The 11,091-nt window shown below is 43.6% G+C and overlaps 1 non-coding gene across 1 annotated transcript; it reads left to right on the forward strand.

Annotated features, from left to right (window-relative positions):
- Positions 1-8,279: 8,279 nt before the first annotated feature.
- trnag-ucc (transfer RNA glycine (anticodon UCC)) lies at positions 8,280-8,351 on the forward strand. Its single transcript has one exon. It is a non-coding gene; the product is annotated as a tRNA-Gly (tRNA).
- Positions 8,352-11,091: the final 2,740 nt, after the last annotated feature.

Here is an 11,091-nt window from a genome sequence, read left to right on the forward strand (position 1 = left end):
GACCGATTTCATGTTTCATTCTGCATAATTTCTGCACTGTTGGCCAGTGAAAGCATCATAAAAGTTTAAAATGGCACTCGCCTAACGTGGGGCTCGAACCCACGATTAAAAACTTCGTGCTCTGTCCGACTGAGCGAGCCGGGACTGAGTATTGTTCACCGCCTGATCTGTCATGACAGCAAGCAGGAGAAAGACTCCATTTCGAATTATTGCAATCAATTCTGAGGGATCGGATGAACTGTCACTTCGAAAGTCACGGATGAATCAAGGACAGTCAGCATGGATTTTTTAAGTGGAGGTCGTGTCTGACTAATCTGATTGAATTTTTCGAGGAGGTGACAAGGAGGATCGATGAGGGTAGCGCAATTGATGCAGTCGACATGGATTTTCGCAAGGCTTTTGAAAAATTCCCACATGGCAGATTGGTCAAAAAAGTAAAGGCCCATAGGATCCAAGGGAATGTGGCTTATTGGAGCCAAAATTGGCTCAGTGGCAGGAAGCAAAGGGTAATGGTCGACGGGTGTTTTTTGTGGCTGGAAGACTGTTTCCAGTTGGGTGCTGCAGGGCTCCGTACTTGGTCCTATGCTTTTTGTGGTATACATTAACAATTTGGACTTAAACGTCGGGGGCATGATTAAGAAATTTGCCGGTGACACAAAAATTGACCGTGTCGTTGATAGCGAGGAGGAAAACTGTAGACTGTGGGGGTTCAGGCAATTTTCTGATAACAAAGCACTCAATCTATCTCTGAATGAATTTTGAACGAATACGTGTGTTTGACCCAGCACAGGCACGATGGGCCGAATGATCTCCTCTTGTGGACTAACATAATACGATGATACCAAGTGTTGTCAGACGGAAAAGCAACACATTCCAAATAAGAGCAGAGAGATGAAACTCGTCTAACAGCATAACAGCACGGTGAGATATTGTATTTGGGAAGGATGAGGAGGGTTAGTTTTTCAAGGTGGTAGTCACTTAGGGTATCATTTGTGACTTTGATAAGGACCATTTCATGCTGCGACAGTCTCTGGCACTGTGTGTGAGTGTGGGATTCATTCTGTATCTGTCAGTCTCTGGCACTGTGTGTGAGTGTGGGATTCATTCTGTATCTGTCAGTCTCTGGTACTGTGTGTGAGTGTGGGATTCATTCTGTATCTGTCAGTCTCTGGTACTGTGTGTGAGTGTGGGATTCATTCTGTATCTGTCAGTCTCTGGTACTGTGTGTGAGTGTGGGATTCATTCTGTATCTGTCAGTCTCTGGTACTGTGTGAGTGTGGGATTTATTCTGTATCTGTCAGTCTCTGGTACTGTGTGTGAGTGTGGGATTCATTCTGTATCTGTCAGTCTCTGGTACTGTGTGTGAATGTGGGATTCATTCTGTATCTGTCAGACTCTGGTGCTGTGTGTGAATGTGGGATTCATTCTGTATCTGTCAGACTCTGGTGCTGTGTGTGAGTGTGGGATTCATTCTGTATTTGTCAGTCTCTGGTACTGTGTGTGAGTGTGGGATTCATTCTGTATCTGTCAGTCTCTGGTACTGTGTGTGAGTGTGGGATTCATTCTGTATCTGTCAGTCTCTGGTACTGTGTGTGAGTGTGGGATTCATTCTGTATCTGTCAGTCTCTGGTACTGTGTGTGAGTGTGGGATTTATTCTGTATCTGTCAGTCTCTGGTACTGTGTGTGAATGTGGGATTCATTCTGTATCTTGTCACTCTCTGATACTGTGTGTGAGTTTGGAATTGATTCTGTATCTTGTCAGCAGTGTGTGTGAGAGTTTGTGATTAATTCTTCATATAAAACTGTGTGTTAGTGTGGGATTCTTTCGGTATCTGTCAGTCTCTGGTACTCCATGTGACTGTGGGACTCATTCTGTATATACAGTCTCAATTACTGTATGTGGGAGTTGAATTCATCCTATATATGCAGTTACTCATACTGCATGTGATTGTGGGATTCATTCTGTATATACAGTCTCCAGTACTGTATGTGGGAGTTGAATTCATCCTATATATGCAGTTACTCATACTGCATGTTAGTGTGGGATTCATACTGTACCTGTCAGTCTCTGGCACTGTGTGTGAGTGTGGGATTAACTGTGTGTCTGTCAGTCTCTTGTACTGTATGTGAGTTTGGGATTCGTTCTGCATCTGTGAGAGTTGGAGTCATTCTGTGTCTGTGTGTCTCTGGTACTGTCTCTGAATGTGAGATTCATTCTGTATCTGTACGTAATTATTCTCTCAGATTAAATTATGGTGTTCAATATTGCAGCTTTTATATCTCAATGTTTAAATAGTTTTACTCCTTGTTTAATTGGTAAATATGGACATACTTTCGGATTTGATGCTGGAGGTTTTAACCAGATTATTTGTGTGCTTTTTGGAGTACTATTAAATCTGTATCTCTGTGAGTACTGTTGTGGATGATAATGTATCTTTAAAACTGATAAGGTGACATTTTTGAATTGGTATGTAATGTGTAGATCAGTCTGTAGAAATGGAATTGATACCGTATCTTTCAGTCTAATATTGTATGAGATTTTTGGACTGGTATGTAATGTGTATCTCAGTCTGCACTAATAGAATTGATACTCTATCTTTAAATCTCATTCTACGAGTTCATTCTGAACAGGTATCTAATTTGTCTCTCAGGTTTACTGTCTTTCAATATTTCTCAATCTGATACTCTGCCTGAGTTTTGGACTTGTGTGCAATTTGTAACATATGATACACATTTCGAATGGATATTGCATGGATTAAAGTCATGTGTGTGAGAGTTCTGGGCTAGTATTCAATTTGAATCTCGGGGTACATTATTGGGATTCATTCTGTACCTTTGAATCGGGTACCATGTGTGATTTCTATCTGGTATTTAATTCGTAGCTAATGTTGCCCTATTGTGAGATTGACACAGTGCCTTTCACTCTGAGAGTGTGATTTTGGACTGGGATTTTTGTATCTCCCTGTCAGCGGGACTGAGTTAGGGGGAAATGGAACAGTGTCTGCCTCACCTACTCTGCTTGACTGTTGGATTGAAAATGTGTCTCTGGAAATTGTGATCATTGTGGGACTGACTACTCCTGCTGTCTGAGACTGTGGAACTGATGACCTGTCTGTGTCTCTGTGCTCTGTGAGTGATAATATACTTACTGTGTGTGAGAAGGAGCTGGCTGCACTGTTCCTTCTGCCTCGGGTGGAGGAAGCATCACATTTATTCTGGATCGTTCAAGGGTTTGCCTGGAGAAAGAAAATGATCTCTTGTTACTCAGGAACAGGTGAGGTAGAAAAGACAGAAGTGATCAGTTTAATATCTCTGTTAATGATCATTTTGAATATCCACAAATGAAATCCAGTGATACAAACAGTGTCAGTGTCTGACTCCACTGCAGTACTGCAGCACTCAGCTTCTGCATACCAGGTGTGTTGGGCTGTTTTACAACAATTTAATAACATCCAGACACGGCCCAACCCCTGCACTGATCCATGAATGGGACTACCCGATGGGGCAGGGACCTTTGTACAGGTCAGGTTTCTAATCCCCTCTCCCATGGGACTAACCGTTCAACCGAAACCAAACAGCCGCTGTTTAAATTGTGTCCTTCACACTTCTCACCTGATGCCTGCAATAGATGCTCTTTGTATAACTCCCCACATCCTTACTGTCCGGCTCTGTTTCCACTCTTCACTGTCCAATAACAATAAACAGGGTGAGGCTGGAACTAAACCAGGACCATTCACTACTGGTTTGGGGAGAGAAAGCAGCAATGATTTTAATAGCAGGTTCTTCCCATTCTCTCTCCCTTCCCCTGGACACACCCTGTACACACACAGTCCGAGAATGACCTCTCCCTTCCCCCCTCTCACTCCATGTTCCGGGACCAGTTCCTGATCCACTCCGCCTCTTACAAACAGCCCCCGGACTCCCCCTGACCTTCCCCCGGACTCAATGCCGATGTCTGAGCCCATCTGCGGACACGGTCCCGAAGCGATGATCTGCTGTAACGAGGCTGCTCTTTGCTCCCTTCCCCCGGGGGCCGTGATCTCTCCATTCCCGGCTGTTTTAAACCATCTTCTTCCGCTCACTGAGGGAATGGCGCCCACAATTCCCAATCCAAAAATCGATGGAAACTTTCCCCAATTGGAATTTTTCCGAGTCTGAGCAAAGGAAGTGGGACTGGGGGAAAGGTCAGAGGGAATGGGGTCCACAGGCAGTGCAGGAACAGGAACCAGAATGGGAAACAGATGGGATTCCACCAGTGCCTAACGCTGGAATCCAGACTGACTTTACAATCTCCAACTATTAAACTAGATGTTTCCATCCCTACTGTTTCTCTCGGGGTCTTTTGATGGTAAAGAGCCTTTCAGAGATAAAGTGAGCGGCTGTGAAATCAGCCAATGGATTCCCTTCATTCATGGCCCCTACAATGTGCGACTGAGAGAGGATTTCTCAAACCAATCCTGGAGAAACATGGGAGGAAAGTGGGAGTCGGTGTATTTGCTGGGACCGTGTAGGGTTAATATCAGGCAGCAACAGTCGCAGATTAATTTAACCGGAGTGAAACTGTAGGTCACTGAGAGTAATATCGAACAGCCCTGAGCTGTAAAACTGCAGATAGTACAACAGTCATTAGAGGGTTAAATGTGACCCATTGTTTCTGTCCCTCTCTGTACTGTCCCTGAGTGTGGGATTAATAGTGTTTCTGACCCTTGTACAATATCAGTGAGAGATGAGATTGCATCTTCTGTCTCTCCAACGCGATCTTTCTGGATAAAACGGCACTTTACCGGTCAGTCTGGAACTAATACTGTTAACGTCTGTCTGTCACTGTGTCTCACCGCTCTCTCTGTCTCTATCACCGTGTCTGCCTCCCTCTCTCTCTCTCTGGTGCTGTATATGAAGGTGGATACTGGTATTGAGCGTGATTTGGACACAGATAGGGAGTGCAAGACTGATACCGTCTCTCTCTCTCTCCATTGCTGGACATGAAAGTTGGATACTGTCTGATATAAAATAGAGAGAATGAGATGTCCGGGCCGGGCCTCACTGTAAATGGGGATGTTTCGGCTCCAGTCCCAGTTCATGGTCATAATCTTTTCACAGATTCAGGGCGAGAGTCTCTGTGAGACGGGAACACTGGTGGAGAAACTCCGCGTCATAACTCAAACCCCAACAGATGAGATTCTCCAAATAAGCTGGAATAAGGTGTTTGTAAAACGCTGAACCCGTCTGGGAGGGGATGTGTGGGGAGATAGAACAAGGAAACAGACTGAAATGGAGGAGCCGAGTTGATTGTTATAGAATGGACTGAATTTAGGCAGGAATATTAACGATTTCTCATTGTAACGGGGCTTATTTGAAAGCTTCGGGTTTTGGGAATCCTTGAATATGAAGCCCGGGTCTGTCAGGGTTTGTGCGGAGCGCTGAGGTTCGGTTCTATTATCGATAAACGGTTTGAAACTGTCGGATGGAGAGAACTGGAGGTGGAGCTGGAAGATCAGAGGCCGCTCTCCGCTCTGTCACTCTGACTGTCTCCTCCCCTCCCGATTTCTCTGTTTAATCCCCCATATGGAACCAAAGCGGGTCGGTGGACTCGAAACACGGTTTACTCGTTAACAGGACGAAAGGCGAGTAATATTCCTGATCTCCTGGGCACCAGGCAATTCACTGTTATTTGTTTCTGTACAGAGTTACATTTCAGTGATTCCCCAGTGAGTTTGATGCGTTCTGTAAATAATCCAACAAAATAGAACAGAAACGGAGCGAAGCGCTGAATCCCACAGATGTAGAAAGGTTAGTCGAGCAGTTCTGGTGATTCTTTACGAGCCCAGCATGGCAAGTAGTTTAAATAAATACAAGAAATCTGGTGATGTGTGGGCTGGGGTCTATAAGTCACCGTTTAAAGTACCGGACTGTGGTCACTGCCCTGACTCCAGTCCCATTAATTCCTCATCTCGTCCACAACGAGACAAAAGCAGCTCAAAGCCACACTGGTAGCATGATATCAGGGTCTCCCTTCAGACAGTAACCAGTCCTTTCACAGATACAGAGGGTGGCTCTGAAAAGAGCCTTTACATCGAGTTACATTGAAACTACAGCACAGAAACAGGCCATTCGGCCCAACTCGTCTATGCCGGCGTTTATGCTGCTCATGAGCCTCCTCCTTCCTTACTTCATCTCACCCTATCGGCATATCCTTCTATTCCTTTCTCCCTCATGTGCTGATCTATCTTCTCCTTAAATGTCCCTCTGTTATTTGCCTCAGTCACTCCTCGTATTTGCAAGTTCCACATTCTAACCACTCTCTGGGTAAAGCAATTTCTCCTGAATTCCCTATTTGGTTTATGAGCGACTATTTTATATTTATTACCTGAAGTTTTGGACTCCCCACAAGTGGAAAAATTTTCTCTACATCTGTCCTAACAAACCCTATCATTATCTTAAAAACCTCGATCAGATCAACCCTCAGTCTTCTCTTTTCCAGTGAAACGAGACCCAGTCTGTTCAGTCTTTCCTGATAAGAATATCCTCTCATTTCTGGTATCATCCTTGTGAATCTTGTCTGCACCTTCTCCAGTGTCCCTATGTCTATAATATGGAGACGAGACCTGTTCGCAGTATTCCAAGTCTGGTCTAAACAAGGTTCTGTACAAGTTTAACATAACTTATTTGCTTTTTAACTCTATCCCTCTAGAAATGAATCCTAGTGTTTGATTTGTCTTTTTATGATCTGATTAACCTGGGTCGCTACTTTTAGTAATGTGTGTATCTGTACCACTAGATCCCTTTGCTCCTCTATCCCGTTTAGACTCTTATTATCCAAGCAGTGTGTGACCTCCTGATTCTTCATTCTGCAAGTTTATTAATGGCCTCTTGCATTATGATGCTTTCTTCCTTTGTATTAACTAAATCCCCCAATTTGGTGTCGTCCACAAATTTTGGAATTGTACTTCCGATTCCCGAATCCAAATCGTTAATGTAAATTGTTAAGAACAGTGGTCCCAGCAACTGGAACTCCACTTCCCACCTTTTGCCAGTCTGAGTAGCGACCCTTAACCTCTATTCTCGGCTTTCAGTTTTGTAGCCAACTTACTATCCATTCTGGCACCTGACCCTGACTCCACGGGCTCTGAACTTAGCCATGAGTCTACAATGTGGTACATTATAGAAGGCCTTCGGAAAATCCAAATATATCACATCTACTGCATTAAACTTGTCTACACTTTCTGTTCCTTCTTCAAAGATTTCAATAAGGTTGGTCCTGTCCTTTGGGTTATCAGATTAAGCCTTGGCCGGTTTATTTGCTCTTGGAGCTCACAATGCTGGATTTCTTCGGCAGCAGCACGGCCTGGATATCAGACAACACCCTGAGCGATGGTCACCCGTCCCAGCAGCTTGTTGAGCTCCTCGTCGTTGCGGATGGCCAGCTGCAGGTGTCTGGGGATGATGCGGGTCTTCTTGTTTGTCCAGGGCCGCGTTGCCGGTCACCTCGAGGATTTCAGCCGTCAGATACTCGATGCACAGCAGCCAGATAGACGGGGGCTCCGGCACCCACACGTTCAGCATGGTTCCCCTTTCGCAGGAGCCTGTGAACACGGCTCATGGGCAACTGCAGTCCGCCCCGGGATGAGCGAGACTTGGCCTTGGACCGAGCTTTACCGCCGGTTTTTCCTCTTCCAGACATTTCCACAATCTCACAAACACTTTCACAAAGAATGAAGAAATCCTCCCGCACTCGCCCTTCTTATACCTTCTGGAGGAGTACAGTGGGGGCACTTGTGATGGGTCTCTCTCAGAGTGTTTACACTGCCCGCTCACCCTCACTGATATTCTATCTTTGAACTGCTGTAATATTGTCCTTTAGTAATATTGCTGCTCCTCCTCCTTTCCCTATTTCCCTGTCCTTTTTAAAGTTCTTATGGACTTGAATATGAAGCTGCCATTCCTGCCCAGTTGGTAGTCAGGTCTCTGTAATGATTTAATGGAATTATTTAACTTTACTCAATGGCTGATGTGAGCTGTGGTAAAATGTATTTCCAGCTGGTCAAGTATTGCAGGTATCGACTATCTCTTCAGTCCGATATCAGGTGAAGAATTACTGGCTGGTGTGGAATTTCCATTGATTGGGGGTTGGTGAAATCTACTGGGCGGAAACAGGAACTGCAACAGAGCGAGAAAGGATCCGTCAGAAACCAGTTCAAATGAAGAACAAAATCCAACAGCCTGCAGTGTCTGTTCAGGATCTGATGTTTGGGAACTATTTTAATGTTGATTATTTTCAGCGATGGTGGTATAGTGGTGAGCATAGCTGCCTTCCAAGCAGTTGACCCGGGTTCGATTCCCGGCCATCGCAATTAAGTGTTCTTATTAGTTTATTTCCATCAGAAACTCTTAAGTTTACAATCGAATTTGATGCAGTTCAGTTGGAAATTGTTTCCAAGACAGAATCGAGTGTAATTGCAGTAAAATGTTATCAACCTTCATTTATTTTCCCTATCGAAGGAAAAGAGGAAAAACATGCTGGAAATACTGATTTGCCAAGGGTCGAATGAGAGTGAGGAAGGAAAATGATATGTTAGCCTTTTTTGGAAGGGTGTTGGAATATAAGAGTGAGGAGGTCTTGCTGCAATTGTAGTATGAGGAAATATTGTGCAAAATTGGACAATATTGGTTGGAGTTTAGAAGAATGAGAGTTGATCGCATTGAAATGTATAAAATTCTTAGACGGCTTGACAGGGTCGATGCTGAGAGTCTGATTCCCCTGGCTGGAGAGTCAAGAACGAGAGCTCATAGTCTCAAGATGAGGGGTCGGCCATTTAGGACCAACATGAGGAAACATTTCTTCACTCGAAGGATTGTGAATCTTTGGAATTCTCTACAACCCAGAGGGCTGTGGATGCTCAGTCGTTGAGTTATATTCAAAGCTGAGATCGATAGATTTTAAGAGAGCAACATGCATTATAAAGAGTTGGACGACCATGCATTATAAACATTGAGAGCACCATGCATTATAAAAGTGAGAGCACCATGCATTGTTATCAGTGAGAGCACCATGCATTATAAAAGTGAGAGCACCATGCATTGTTATCAGTGAGAGCACCATGCATTTAAAAAAGTGAGAGCACCATGCATGACAAACAGTGAGAGCAGCATTGATTATGAACAGTGAGACCAATATGCATTTTAAACAGTTAGAGCACCGTGCATTATAAACAGTGAGAGCACCGTACATTATAAACAGTGAGAGCAACATGCATTATAAAAAGTGAGAGCACCATGCATTATAACCAGTGAGAGCACCATGCATTATAATCAGTGAGAGCAGCATTGATTATGAACAGTGAGACCAATATGCATTATAAACAGTGAGAGCACCATGCATTATAAACAGTAAGAGCACCGTGCATTATAAACAGTGAGAGCACCATGCACTATAAACAGTGAGAGAACCATGCATTGCAAACAGTGAGAGCAGCATTGATTATGAACAGTGAGACCACGATGCATTTAAAACAGTGAGAGCACCGTGCATTATAAACAGAGAGAGCACCATGCATTATAAGCAGAGAGAGCACCATGCATTGTAAACAGTGAGAGCACCATGCATTATAAACAGTGAGAGCACCATGCATTTTAAACAGTGAGAGCACCATGCATTTTAAACAGTGAGAGCACCACGCATGATAAACAGTGAGAGCACCGTGCACGATAAACAGTGAGAGCACCGTGCACGATAAACAGTGAGAGCACCATGCATTATATACAGTGAGTGCACCATGCATTACAAGCAGTGAGAGCACTATGCACATTAAACAGTGAGAGCACCATGCATTATAAACTGTCAGAACACCATGCATTATAAACAGTAGGAGCACAATGCATTATAAACAGTGAGAGCACCATGCATTATAAACAGTGAGAGCACCGTGCATGATAAGCAGTGAGAGCACAAAGCATTATAAACAGTGAGAGCACAATGCATTGAATGCAGTGAGAGCAACATGCATGATAAACAGTGAGAGCAACGTGCATTATAAACAGTGAGAGCACCATGCATTATAAACAATGAGAGCAACGTGCATTATAAACAGTGAGAGCACCATGCACATTAAACAGTGAGAGCACCATGCATTATAAACTGTCAGAACACCATGCATTATAAACAGTAGGAGCACAATGCATTATAAACAGTGAGAGCACCATGCATTATAAACAGTGAGAGCACTGTGCATTATAAGCAGTGAGAGCACAAAGCATTATAAACAGTGAGAGCACAATGCATTGAATGCAGTGAGAGCAACATGCATGATAAACAGTGAGAGCAACGTGTATTATAAACAGTGAGAGCACCATGCATTATAAACAATGAGAGCAACGTGCATTATAAACAGTGAGAGCACCATGCATTATAAACAGTGAGAGCACCATGCATTATAAACAGTGAGAGCAAGATACATTATAAACAGTGAGAGCACCATGCATTATAACCAGTGAGAGCACCATGCATTATAATCAGTGAGAGCAGCATTGATTATGAACAGTGAGACCAATATGCATTATAAACAGTGAGAGCACCATGCATTATAAACAGTAAGAGCACCATGCATTATAAACAGTGAGAGAACCATGCATTATACACAGAGAGATACCAAGCATTATATACAGTGAGAGCACGATGCATTATAAACAGTGAAAGCACCATGCATGATAAACAGTGAGCGCACCATGCATTAAAAACAGTGAGAGCACGATGCATTATATACAGTGAGTGCACCGTGCATTACAAGCAGTGAGAGCACTATGCACATTAAACAGTGAGAGCACCATGCATTATAAACTGTCAGAACACCATGCATTATAAACAGTAGGAGCACAATGCATTATAAACAGTGAGAGCACCATGCATTATAAACAGTGAGAGCACTGTGCATTATAAGCAGTGAGAGCAACATGCATGATAAACAGTGAGAGCACAATGCATTGAATGCAGTGAGAGCAACATGCATGATAAACAGTGAGAGCAACGTGTATTATAAACAGTGAGAGCACCATGCATTATAAACAGTGAGAGCAACGTGCATTATAAACAGTGA

The sequence above is a fragment of the Heptranchias perlo genome, unplaced genomic scaffold, assembly GCF_035084215.1.
Source record: "Heptranchias perlo isolate sHepPer1 unplaced genomic scaffold, sHepPer1.hap1 HAP1_SCAFFOLD_55, whole genome shotgun sequence".
Classification (NCBI taxonomy): Eukaryota; Metazoa; Chordata; class Chondrichthyes; order Hexanchiformes; family Hexanchidae; genus Heptranchias; species Heptranchias perlo.